Source organism: Embiotoca jacksoni, unplaced genomic scaffold (assembly GCF_022577435.1).
Source record: "Embiotoca jacksoni isolate LCO1_2020_lvr unplaced genomic scaffold, fEmbJac1.0.p SCAF_18, whole genome shotgun sequence".
NCBI classification, from domain to species: Eukaryota; Metazoa; Chordata; class Actinopteri; family Embiotocidae; genus Embiotoca; species Embiotoca jacksoni.
This window is the reverse complement of record NW_027185318.1, coordinates 1,270,867-1,284,021: the sequence shown is the minus strand read 5'-3', so window position 1 is coordinate 1,284,021 and position 13,155 is coordinate 1,270,867. Positions and strand designations below refer to the sequence as shown.

At 44.0% G+C, this 13,155-nt stretch overlaps 1 protein-coding gene across 6 annotated transcripts in view; it reads right to left on the bottom strand.

Annotated features, from left to right (window-relative positions):
* Nucleotides 1-13,155, bottom strand: part of dlgap2a (discs, large (Drosophila) homolog-associated protein 2a) — a 137,047-nt gene that overhangs the window by 87,329 nt on the left and 36,563 nt on the right. For 2 of the 6 annotated variants that reach the window (XM_069151918.1, XM_069151920.1), the window contains exon 1: nt 12,025-12,518. The exons of the other annotated variants lie outside the window; for them this stretch is intronic. The gene's annotated coding sequence lies outside the window, so the exon portion shown is untranslated. Of the gene's footprint in view, nt 1-12,024; nt 12,519-13,155 lie in introns of those variants that run through there. 6 annotated transcript variants of the gene reach the window in all.

Here is a 13,155-nt window from a genome sequence, read left to right as displayed (position 1 = left end):
CTGTTTCGTTAAAAAAGGCATGTTTTATCAAGAAAAAACAAATCGGCTGCTTTAAGTTACTCATGTAAGAATATGATGCATTTCTCTGCCTGACGTTATTGTAAATTAGCAAACGACTAAGTTACATTTTATACTTTTAGTGAGACAGAACTGCAAATTGAAGATGTCACTTTGGTCACTGAGAAACTGTGATAACCATTTGTCACGTTTTCTTACAATTTTAATGTATTAAACAATTAATGATCAAAACAATTGACTGTTTGAGAATGGAAATAATCATATGAACCCCAAAAATACGTGCCAAAATATATACCAATCTTTAAAATGTCAGAAAATCTAAAAATAGCACAATGGACTTGGAAGTATTGACGGAGATTATTGAAGATAGAAAACATTTGCACAATAAAGATAGAAACGGATGAAAGTGAAACAGGACAGGATCTTAGATAAGATGCACCAGCAGACCTACATACACAGCTTCTCTCATGATTTAGGACCCTTAATAACAAATCTGGGGTAAAAAAAAAAAAAAAAAAAGGATTTGCATCAGCGTCTCACAGATGGTTTCCTTTTGGGTTCATGTTTAGTGGCTCACGCATCAATTTCACAGAGAAAGACATAAAAAAAATGTTGAGTCTCATCTCCATTAGTCATTTGTCTCTTTGCAGACAGCAGAAAGAGATTGATGGCCCGGCGAGAATAAACAGCTGGAACTTATGGGAGCGGTCTGTCTGTGTCAGGACCAGCCTTCAATTCCCAAGGATAGAAGTGGAGTCACGACTTGGTGGGTTAAGGCCCAAAAACAATGCAGTGATACGTGAGTATATGATCTGGAATAGAATATTAACTTCAGGATAACCGCAAAGGCAGATATTCGTGTAATGGAGTTTAATTACGTGAAACGAGGTGTTTGAGTCCTAAAACCTAATATAGATGGGATTAGACCGTCGTCTGAGTCAGGAGGTACAGATATGTACATGTTGTTCTGTGGCCCTATCAAGTCTAAATTATAGTGACAGAGCTGTACAGAGGAACCCCATCCGATCAGAGAACACTTCGGGACAAGAGCACTACGCTCAGATGTCATTTTCATTTTCCCCACAATGCTGCTGATTTACGCTCCTTAAATAAAAGCCATCATCCACCGGCAGTCTTTGGCCCACAGTGATTTCATTAATTGCAGGCACATCAACCCCCATATGTGGAACATGCCTGGGAGTTTGCTTGTCGATCAGCATCTGCCACCACTGCAACAAAATATGATTCCAATCAATGCTGTAATGGCCTACAGGCCGTGGACCTAATCAGCCCGGCGGGGGACACAACAGAAAGGCAGGAATGATGGAACAAGTTGTGTGTGTTATGGTGTGTGTGTGTGTGTGTGTGTGTGTGTGTGTGTGTGTGTAGTGACGGGAAATAATCTAAACCAACCCTGTAATCTGATCAAGGGTGTTTCAATCACATGAATTGAATGCTGTTTGCTAATGCGTTGAATGAGACGGCTCACACATTAATAATAAAAACGCCTTCGTTGTAAGTGTAAATAATAGATTGGAATCCATAGAGCAGGAGGGAGGGGTGGAGGTAGGGGGGGTGCTTGCATTTTGGCCTGCTTTTAAAAGATTATTCCTCAATTCACGACTGCCAGATTAAAGAATCTAAAGAAAAGGGTCCAAAACAAAGCAGCCAAACCAGATATATGTTATCAGAACCTGGACACTGCATTACCCACAATGCAACTCGACCACAGTGGGTTTTTCTAACTTTAAGTCACTTCCCTCAAACTGAGATCGACAGCAAATGTCCCGTAAACTCACTTCTTTCTAAATGTACGCCCCTACATTTCTTTCATCTTCCAGTCTTGAGACGATGCCTCTGCATTTGATCACATTTCATGGATCTCCTGCTGGAGATTTAAAAAAAAAAAAAAATGCTTTATGAACTTTTTCACGCATGAATCACCTCCTCAAGATCTGTTGAGACACTGATGTGTAAGATCTGTGAGGTTCACACTGAAATTAGTCACAGCGTCACACAAGACACTGCAGAACAACTGCAAGGATAAAGAATGCACTTTAATACCCTCTGGCCATAACCAGCACAGCTGAGGAACAGTTCAATGACATAAAAGGACTTCCTGCTGATGAGATCATAACCTCACAGATACCCAAATTATTCAGATTAGCAGAGCGTAATGAAATTCAATCTTGTTTCCCTTCGATTCATTAAGAAAATCAGAACCGGAGTCAGTGAAAGATTCACCTGTAGATAGATAAATAGATGTTTTATTATTTATTATGATTATAGGTACGTTATTATAGGCACCTGAACTCTCCACGTCTCCATGGACAATTTCTGGTAAGCAGCAGTGAACATTATCAATTGAAATGATTCAAAATAGGTTCCAAAACAAAGCCTGCGTATTAAAGAGGAGGTGAGACAGGCCATAAGTGTTGTAGTTGCCAGCCTGAATGGAGTTATAAATGAAAGCTTCCTGAAGGCCCGGTGGACACATGGAGTTTGTTCATATGCCTGCGAATGAAAAGAAAGTCCAATGTCCATCTGTACAGTGCATCTGTTCCCTGAAATCACTCACAGGCAGTTCAGGAAGCTGACACCGAGATCCCCATTGTTATTCACAGAGCTGGTTTGCTCTTTGGCGTCCAAATCATCAGCTGCTTTCTTTTCCGCTCTCTTTATATTGTGTCCATTCATTGAGAAGTTGTGAATTTCCATCTCTGCTGGGGGTTTGTGATCTCAGGAATGGTCTGCGTCACGCTCAGACTGTTTCTACAGCGTCACTCTAGCAGTCATTGTTTCAAACAATAACGTATGTCTTTAATAAATTAAATCTGACTGAATGAAATGAGTTAACTGTCATTGGGTCTAATCCCAGTTTATACTCATGAATGACTACTGCAGCGTCAACTTGATAAATATATTTTTAATGTGCGCCAAATTCAAAATATTTTTCCTCCAGATGGTTAAAAGAGTGTTTGAGAAATGTAGAAACATCCTGTAAACAGCAGTACGTGTTGCTAAAATGATCTTCTGGGTTTTGAACCAACTTCTGGGTTTTCATTCGGGACTTAAACGGGAGAAACATACGTTGGGGGCTCGACACCACTAACCTGCTTCACTTTCTAACAACGGTGTTGGATCTTCACACCGAAGAACTGCTCAGCTGGTTCCTACTGAGCAGGCTGTCTGGGACAAGTGTTTTTTCTTCAATGCCACAGCAACAAAGAGTGAGACGCAAACTAAAAATCAGTGTGTCTCCAAGCTTTTGGCCAACAGTGGCCTCCGACTAGAGACCATCTCCGTATCTAAGTGTAGGGATACTGTGAACAGTCGTGATTACACTTTACTGGAACAATGATTAATGATCCGAGTGTGTTAATCTATACTCGTGTCTGTAGGTGTTAATGCCAGACATGTGCTGCACAGTGGGCATCACAGCGGCACCACCTGGCCTAATGACCCTGCCTCTTACTAGTCAGCAGGTCTCTGGCTCGACCTGCAGCAGATCAGCTGTGAGGAGGAGGAGGAGGAGGAAGGGGGGGAGGTTATGGATTGTGTTTTGCCACAGCACACAAAGACCTGGAAACAAAGGCGTTAGATCGCCATCACATCATCTCAGAGGTGTCACATTACTCGCCAGCCCACACGCAGAAGGTGTAAATGTGAGAATCGTGTGTTGGACGGCTCGGCGCTCCGAACGTTTCTAACTAACAGCTTCGTTTGGGATTATCTTTAGTTGTTGGTGAGTTAGTCCCAGTTTGAATTGGTCGACACGTCTCGTCTGGAGTCACGCTCACGCCATCGTCACTTGATTAAAATTTGGCACAGTGTCATGGACATGTCATATTGATGATTTATCTGAGGCTATTAATAGAAGCTGTGTGTGTGTGGGGGGGGGTGTAATTATATTCTCGTGATGACTGACTGCGTAATGTTGTAAGCAACAAAAGTAGATGGCAGAAAAGTGAGTCATACTTCAGGACACTGTAGCTCATGGAACGGCCTCCGGTCACTTTAGAGACGCAATATTCAACATCAATCTCTTGCTTATTGGATCTCAAACAACTTTCTCGGAGACACACTTGACAGTCCCGGGGACGTAAGCTCGTGCTGCGTCTCGTAAGATCACATCCGCCTGCTCCTGCTGGTTTTGGGAATACAACGGTACTTTCTGCTGCACCGGCCTGCGCACGCAATCTATTGTAAAGAGCCGTCGAATCCGCCTGCATATTTGTTCTGTTTTTAATGTAGTGTTTGTGAAGGCACGGGTAGCGAGAGGCCCCAGCAACACTTGTAAGAGAATATATTAAAACCTTTGAAGGGATCTGGATGGTTTGTTTATGTGATTTTAGTTTCTGGTGCTGTCAAAACTGCACACTTGCTGTACATGGACTCGTGTCTGCACAGAGACGTTCGGAGAGAATTTACAGCAGTAAATCCACACTGGATTCCTTCAAGATGTCCAGAGCAATATTAAACTTTGCTTGTGCTTAGACTGCAGAAAAACACACCGAGTGAACAAGAGAAAGAGAGACTCAGGACTCAAAGGAGAGAATGTGTGCATACCTTCGTGGGCGTGGGTGGATGAGCCCGATGGAGAAAGACAACGAGTGTTCTGCAGGACGAGCTTCAGTCCAGATCAGTGGATTCATACGTACCCGGTATTTTGGATAGCTACAGATTCTTGCCTGATTACTTTGCAAATTTAACCTAGTTGTAGTGCATGATGAAAGATGAAGGACCTGAACTAGCTGCTTGATTTTGGTTTCTCATTTTGTATTATTGTAAAACTGCTCTGCTCTGTTTTTCCTGCTATCGCTGCCACTTCGCTCTTATTTATCCAAAATGTGTTCATGGGAAACGTTAACCGCATCAGGCTGACCAGGTCCTCGGTTATCTCCACCGACACTCAGTCATTCACCGGCCCGCTCTGCTCTCCCATTGTCTCTGTCTCTTTAATTCTCAAATCCGAGCAGCGATGACTCTATTTCTCCCCGTGACCTTTGACCCATCTCCTCTGGCTGCCTGTCTCCAGAGAGCATCGTGTGTGTCCCAGTTCATACGATCATGTCACAGATCTGAGCATCTCTTTTCAGTCTGCGGCAGAAGCAGCGCAGGGTTCAATAAGTTTCAATAAGGACTCCGGAGCCCAAAATACGATGATTTTTAAGAGCTCTACAAAAGAAACGAACTAAGAAAATCTACATCCACATCTTTGCCAGTTGTTTTTAATGTCATCTAAAAATGTCCATCGCTGACTGAAACACAAACAGAGAAGTGTACAGAGGATGAAAGCATCACTTTCGTTGAATATTCACTTGATTTACAGAACTTCTCACTCAACACTTTCTCTTCCTCGCCTCAGATCCAACTCACCGTTAAATCATGTACAGTATTTTCATTGAATCTGTCCAACTGTGACATCTGCTGACCAAAAGCAACAAAGCATGCAACCAATGAGAAACACAGAGCTTTTCATTGTGGTGAATTAGAGTTAGTTACCCTTTTATAATCATTTCAAATGGAGCGTTATATGTATTCGTACATCTCCAGTCACTCTTCACCTCATGCTGAAGGAAATCAGACTTTCGGGAAATTGATCATTTTTGCAGTGATGAAAAGATAATGTAGATTAACATAAATAGGGTCAGTTCAAAATGAATTACAGTGACTAGTTCAGGTTGGTGTAAAGAAGTACACTCTCTATTGCCGAGTCATTAAATTAGCCCCATCTTAATTAAGCTGCACTATGTTATACATCAATATATGTCTGTTGCTCTCAGAAAACCAGTCAATACACTTTACAGGGATCTCATCATTATCAGAGTCATTATCAGAGGATCATGTGTGGCAATAATGAGAGTCGGTTTGGATTTGGCATCATGCTGTGAATTGTCTTGAAGTAATGCAGCGAAAAGCCCCTGAGAGGGTTGCAGGGATCAAATTGAAGGCAAAGTAAGCTGCACTGCTGCGGCATCCCTCCACCCACACACTCAGCCTGCTCATCTCTGCCGGAGGACGTGTGTGTACAGTTAATACGTCTCCGTTCGGCCTTTAAATGTGTGTGTTTCCCACTCGGTGTCTCCACCATTCATTCCTCTCCTAGTCACTTGTTTCCCTCCTTCTCTGCTCCTCTTTCTCGATCCCTCCCACCCGGTCTTGATCTCTTTCTTCTTTTCTCTCCCACTCGCTCTCAGTCACAATAACATGCACATGCACCCATCTCTCCACCCACGCACGCCGTCGGCACGGGCGAGTCCCCAAAAAGCTGCACGGCTTGGCGTGGGGTTATGCAAAGAAATACAAAAATCGTTGCGGCACCACCGTCTAATGGTGTCTCCATGGCAACTAAGGGAGCAAGGCCCTGTGACGCGGTGTCAAACAAACACAGGATTTTAAACCACAGAAGAGGAATGAGCTGCATGTTGTGGTCGTGCATCGTCACTGTGTTCATCAGACTTCTGGTACTGGATATTGCATACTCATCAATGCACAAGTTTAGGATGGAGAATGCAGCTTGTGCTAAATACAGTAATACTTAATCCTTCACTGATTTACATGCAGTTTTCCTCTTGTGATTAATCCTTAAGTAGCTATGACGTTGCTAAAAGCAGCTTTTCCAACTCTACCAGAGAGGATTTCATATGTATATTCTAACTCGAGGATTATTCTGGCTGTATGGTTTCATGTTTTCTGCACGCCACAATACAAATTTCCCAAATATCGGTCTGACATAGTTGATGTGTTTTACGGAAACTTTGGCCACTCCCCTTTTAAAAGTCAAGTTTGAAGGTTTTTGCAGTCAGCGATACACCGGTGGGGTTCAAGAGGCCGAAGCTGAACTGACTTATTGAAATCTCACGACTACTTGAACATGAACAAGAGGAGAAATGACTTCAAACAACATGTTTTTACATTCACCTGAAGGGATAGTGACGGATCTGACCGGAGCAAAGAAAGACACTCGGTCTGTGCAGGCAGAACGTCCAGGTGGACGGATGAGTCAACAAAAGCTCAGCTTGTTGTTGATTTTCCTAAATTGTTGTTGTCCTCTATACCTGCAGTCAAACCCAGCGGTTATCTCTGTAGCCCAGACGATGAAGCTCCCCTAACCTGAAAAAAAATAGTAAATGCTATGAAACTCAACATGTTTTTCTAACCTAACCTAGTTACTCTAATCCAAATACAGATCTTTCTCTCATTATAACCAGCGCGTCTCAATCTAACCAACCGTTAACGGTGTGAGATCAGAGAAAAGCTATAATTGTGAAACGGTGATGGCGTATTCTAATGATTGGCCTGGATTCTCTATATATCAACCCTTCCTGTTCTGACTCTATTGTATGGTAATTCCCATAAAGAAATAATACAGCCCAGATCAGTAAGGTCAATTTATTTATCTAGCGCATTTAAAAACAACGAATTTTTAAATATTGTTAACCGTTTTTGAATGTCTGTTGTGTTGTTCTTGTAAACAGTCAAAACTATAGTTAATAGTAAAAACAATATTGACATTCCTTTTGTTTGTTTTCTAATCCCTTAAAAACAACCTCCACCTCCTACATGTTCTCTTCCTGCTGTGTGAAGTGTGCAGGGACACTAGAGGTGGGGAAGGCAATGTGCCAGAGCACCCAACATTTTATCATCCTTTGTGTCTACCGGAGGCAAAAGGTGTGTCAGCAAACTGCTGGCGGAGGTAAAGGGGGAAAAGCATCGCAGTCGGAGCAGCTTATTCGGGTGTAACTTTTAAGAAGCGGGTCCAAGCAGTGCTTTCAAGTAGCAAAGAGGTTGTTCTGTTTCAGTGCATGCGTCATTTGGCTTTAATGCTTTACCTGTGGCTCAGAGGCTGAGCTCTGGCACCGGTTCAGGGTGCGGTGCAACCTATTGACTGCCCAGGGACACACGGGGGGGGGGGGGAGTGCTGATGAGTGACAGACACACAGAGAGGGGGGGGGGGAGGGGAGGGGCACACCGAGGCAAGAGAAGAAAGGAAGGCTTTCTTCTCTTGCTTTTTTACTTTTGGGTTCAGTTCAAGATTCCCCGTCAGGAGAGCAGCCTCCTCTGAAGAGGCAGCTGCTCAGAACCTCAACGACGTCCCGCGTGTTTGCTTGTGTGTGTGTGTGTGTGTGTGTGTGTGTGTGTGTGTGTGTGTGTGTGTGTGTGTGTGTGTGTGTGTGTTAGCTGCCCGAAAAGAGAGGAGGTTGACGGAGTCAGTCCGACCCTGATTGGAGTCTAAACCTTTACCCCGGCTGACAGACTGTACTGACAGTCGCTCACGCCTTCACATCCAACAGAAACACAAGCACGCAGTACAAAACGGACTCATCTGCCACCGGCGGCTGATCGTCCACGGCTCAGCCCACGGTGGAGCATCACATCGACTCGTGGCTTAAATTAACGAGCCAGGCCACCGGCTGAGTGCGAGGAAGGTTCATGTGTTCATCCAGAGCTGTGGAACATTATCCTCACGTCCACTCTCCAGAAACGACGCCTTCCTCCGTGTCCGCTGCCGAGATGACGATCCGTGACGAATTAAATCTTCGGTCGAACACATTCCTTTGCAGCGAAGTTCCTGAGGCTGCGCTGCTTCAGATCTGGAATAAAGATGTGCCTCTTTATGTAACCGCTTCTCAGAGGCACTTCTCTCCTTCTCTGTGGTTCCAGCAGCTGCTCACCATTGGACTGACAATATGTTTCCTTGAGCTGTGCGAGTCAACACGAGCGGCCCGCAAACTGTGAAATCTGAGCGCTGCAAACATGATATGTGACTGCAGCGATGCAAACAGACCTGAATCAACGTTTTCAAAAAAAAAAAGAAACATATCTGCAAACCTTCGCAGCTGCACAACCATTTTAGGAACCTCTTTCTGTCCATTACTTAATTTAAGATGTGGAACTGCAAGCCATTATTTAGGATTGTTCCAGTCCACATACATGGTTGATATGTGGGATCCAGGTTTGTATGACAGTGCTGACGGCAATGTTCCATCTGTGGTCTCAGATTCAGCTCCATGTCAAGACAGAGAGATGAGAGGCTGCAGGATTACTTCACTGCTGGTTTTTTCGCTCCCTCTGATTTGTTTATGGCTGACGGCTGTTTTTGGTTGTTTGTGAGCTTCAGTGTTTCAGCGTCCGTGACTGTTGTCGAGAGCGGCTGTGATTCCGTTGTCCCAGATATCCGTTGTGAGCTCAGAATGACTCCTCCATCTGTGTATTATTTAAAGCGCTGATCCTTTTCTGTGTACGTTAATACCCATTTGTCTATTTCTCAGTCTTCGTTGGCTACTTCTGGGAAAACACTCGGCTAATTCAAGAAGCTGTTTGTCAGCATCAAACAGTAACCACAACATATATGTGTGCAAAACAGTTTGTGAGGTTGAGTAGAGCTTGACAAGTGTTGTGATGAATCTCTGTTGCACTGCTTGTTTAATACCTTTTAAACAGATGTGACAATCACAGAAGCACATTAAGAAAATGGCTCCACTAAGTGAGAGGAAAGTGCAGATCGTGTCCTCTAAGAAGCTTAAATGGTTTTTGGTATGTTTAAAAATCAAAGCCTTAATTGTGTTCCTCGAGGTTTTATGTGAAATGATGGCAGCCTTGAAAGTACAGTTCTGCTTTAGAGAAGTTGAATTTCTGTATAAACCTGGTTTAAAATAATACCACAAAGTAATAATATCTAGTCAGCTGCAGAAGATTTTTGTTGTTAAGTTATTTTATTGTATTCAAATGCCACCTATGTGGTCACATTCATATGATTCACTAACAGTATAATGGAAAAATAAAAATACATTTATAGTTTTAGTTATTAATGGCAGTGTAATTTGCATATTAATTATATCATAAAATGCATTTAAATGTCTGCTGTTGCATCTTATTTTATAATAATAAATGTAGTAGACGGAACCCATTAAGTCCAAATGTTTTACTGAAAGAAAATTGTTCAGGCTAAAAGAAATTCAGAGCAGCTTTAAAATCTCGTAGCATCTTGGCCCAGTGGTTCAAAAGTTACAAGCCTGCTCATGCAGCTCGACAGATCCACGTACAAATTGAATCATATCCAGATTCTGCTTCCCGAGTGTGAAACATGGATCGAAATTCAGCACACTTAAAGCTGTGCCACTTAGAGTGGTCCATGGAGGCACCTGGATTGTTTTTCAGTAATGCAATATGTATGATTTTCAACTGCATGTGAACATGAAGGCTGAAAGAAAACTCCACTTGAATTAAGTGGAGATGCAGACAGATACAGTCTGTGAGAAAGAATCCTTTGAGGTTGTGGTTATTCACTGTTTTTGCTCAATGACACTTCAGCAGGTCAGACATTTGTGGTCACTGAAACATGGATCACGGCTTCTCTTTCGCTGACTTCCAGCCTGCGGTATTACACACAGTGTGGTACATGATGTGGGAAGCATGTAGGGGGAAACCCCATTGAATCGACCCTTCTAATTAGTGAACACCACTTGGGAGGAACACAAACCACAGGAACTGCTCAGGGTTCAATAACAGGACGTCCAAATAATCTGTTGCTGAAAACTGGAGATCAGTTGTTCAGTTAATACCAAGAGAGCCCTGATTCCTCAGAATATTTACATTAGTCACACAGGTGTTGCATGCATGACAATAATATTGCCATTCATGGTGATAATTCCAAGATAATACAGAGGTCCACCTGCATCTGCTAAAACACAACACAACCTGCTGGGAGCGACTTTGTATTACAAGCATCTGTTCAAACACGGTGAACTGATAGATGGAGAGCCTCTCGAACCAAACCTACGCCGTCTGTGGCCGAGTAACACTCTGTCTGTTTGCAGCTTTGGAGGGAGAGAGTCTGTCTGCAGTGCAGCAGTGACCATGAACATCCAAAGCAACTCCTCCGACTGGCTGCAGTGGCTCAGTGCTTCACCAAGCAGGCTGATTTACACCAGGAGGTGAGAACCTGGGAACCCAGGTTGTAAATCGTCACCAAGTCGCCACCCACAGTGAAACGCCACCCAATACCTGATGAAGAGACGGCACCGTGCCGAAGACCAGTGTTTCCCAGAAGAGGGTGTGTGCTGCTGACGTGTGAGCTCTCAGCCACAGTAACGGACGAGCGACAGTTGATAGTGCTGAAAGGGAAACACACACACACACACACACACACACACACACACACACACACACACACACACACACACACACACACACACACGACACCACAAACATGCATGAACTCTTTCTCTGTGAACACAGTGCTAAAAGCACTTCATTCACAAAACAACCCACGAGCCGCCCACGCAGAGCTCAACGCTTTACATTAGACGCATCCAGCCGCCACACACCAGCATGTACACACTCAAACACACACTCAAGCACTCACACACACACTCAAGCACTCACACACACACACTCAAACACTCACACACGCAGCGTAGTGTCCTCTCTCTCCACAGTGATGTCACAGAATCTCAGTTATCATCTCTGCTGCACTACCCTGCATGTATACAGTACCTCAACAGGGTTTATAATGCTGCACACTTCTTTTTTTAAATTTTTTTATTTCCCTGCCCCTCTCCCCAAAAACACACATGGAGGGTCAAAATACACAACGAAAGAGCCGCCGTCACTCCTGGACACCTAAATTCAAATGGCATCACTAATCATACAAACCGTGTTGCAGGATAAACACAGCTGCTTCAATATTTAAAACGAGCAAACAATTTCAAGTTGCTGCAGTAGGAGAGGATTTATTGCGGAGCAAATATGATGGAAGCTCATGTGCTCTATTACAAAGCACACAATTGCAGACAGACACACACACACACACACGTTATTACATGCCATATGTTACCAATAGCCCATGTTGGACTTGTTTGCACACAACTTCTGCCAAAATATCATCTCTTCACTCGAACATGTCAACCCCCTTCAGGGAGAAATATGCAAAAAGGCACTCGTCTGTCATCCACTACATCAAACGCAGAATGAAAACATGAAGCCGAAGAGAGAACTTACCTGGCAGAGAGTCTAAAAGCAGGAAGCATCTAAGAGCACAAGCTTCTCTGTCATCCGGAGACAGCAGATCATCCAGTCATACGTGGAAGAGATGTTTGGCTAAAAGACTTCCTGAGCTCTTCCCTTCTCTCTCATCTATCCTATGACTTTTCCCTCACACTTATCCAGAGCCTCTGACGATAGGTGTGGGTAAGGGTGGCGGAAGACCGATGGCTGAAAGGAAAAGAAGGGTGGGAAAATGACAGCGAGATGCTCAGGTCTCCTTCGCTGAGACGAGTTGCGAGCGCAACGCGAGGACCATCCACTGCAGCAGAGCAGAGTAGCGCACAGCAAAACAGGGAGAGGGAGAGGAGAGGGGAGATGGGAGAGAGGAGAGGGGAGAGGGGAGAGAGGAGAGAGGCAGGCAGAGCAGGCGTTTACTGCTGCTGGTTCCAACAGCATGGCTAGAGCAAAAACCTGGGACTGGAGTCTGGATCCTGGTCTCTTACCCAAATAGATGGAGAGTTACGGAGAGAATGGGGGAAAGACGGAGGAGAGGAACAGAGCGGGAGATGGAAAGAGGCTTTCTTCTTTTCATGACACCAAACACTCTTTAACTCTCAGTCATTTCTCTCTCGCATATGACGTCTAAAACAAAAAAGTCCCTTCCTCCCCGTCACCGCACGCTCGTCATCATTTGCCAGCTTCTACAGTGTTGTTGTGGATTCACTATTACACTGACATCATATCAAGAACTCCTTCTGAACAGCTTGCCACCGCTGTGATGTCATCATCATCACCAATGATTATTCTTCTGTTTCCTCTGTCACTCTTTCTTGAGCTCAGTCACCAACAACATGTAACAGTGCAGTAAGATGGAAGATGGGAAGGAAATTATGGGTCACTGGAGTTAAACAAGTGGTCAAATAAAGCACGAGGAGTGTGAATGCTCGGAGTGAGTGGATATGTATATTGAAAGCTTTCTAAATTTAAAGGGAATCCTCTCCCAACAATGTGGCACATTTATCCATCTATCAATCTCTCTTATGGAGCCACCGGGCCGCCTGGCTGAAGTGTCTCTTGCTTGCTATAACAGGGGAACAGGCTTTTAGTTGGAGTCCTTCGGCCCCAGCAGGGCTCAAGGTCGCTTGG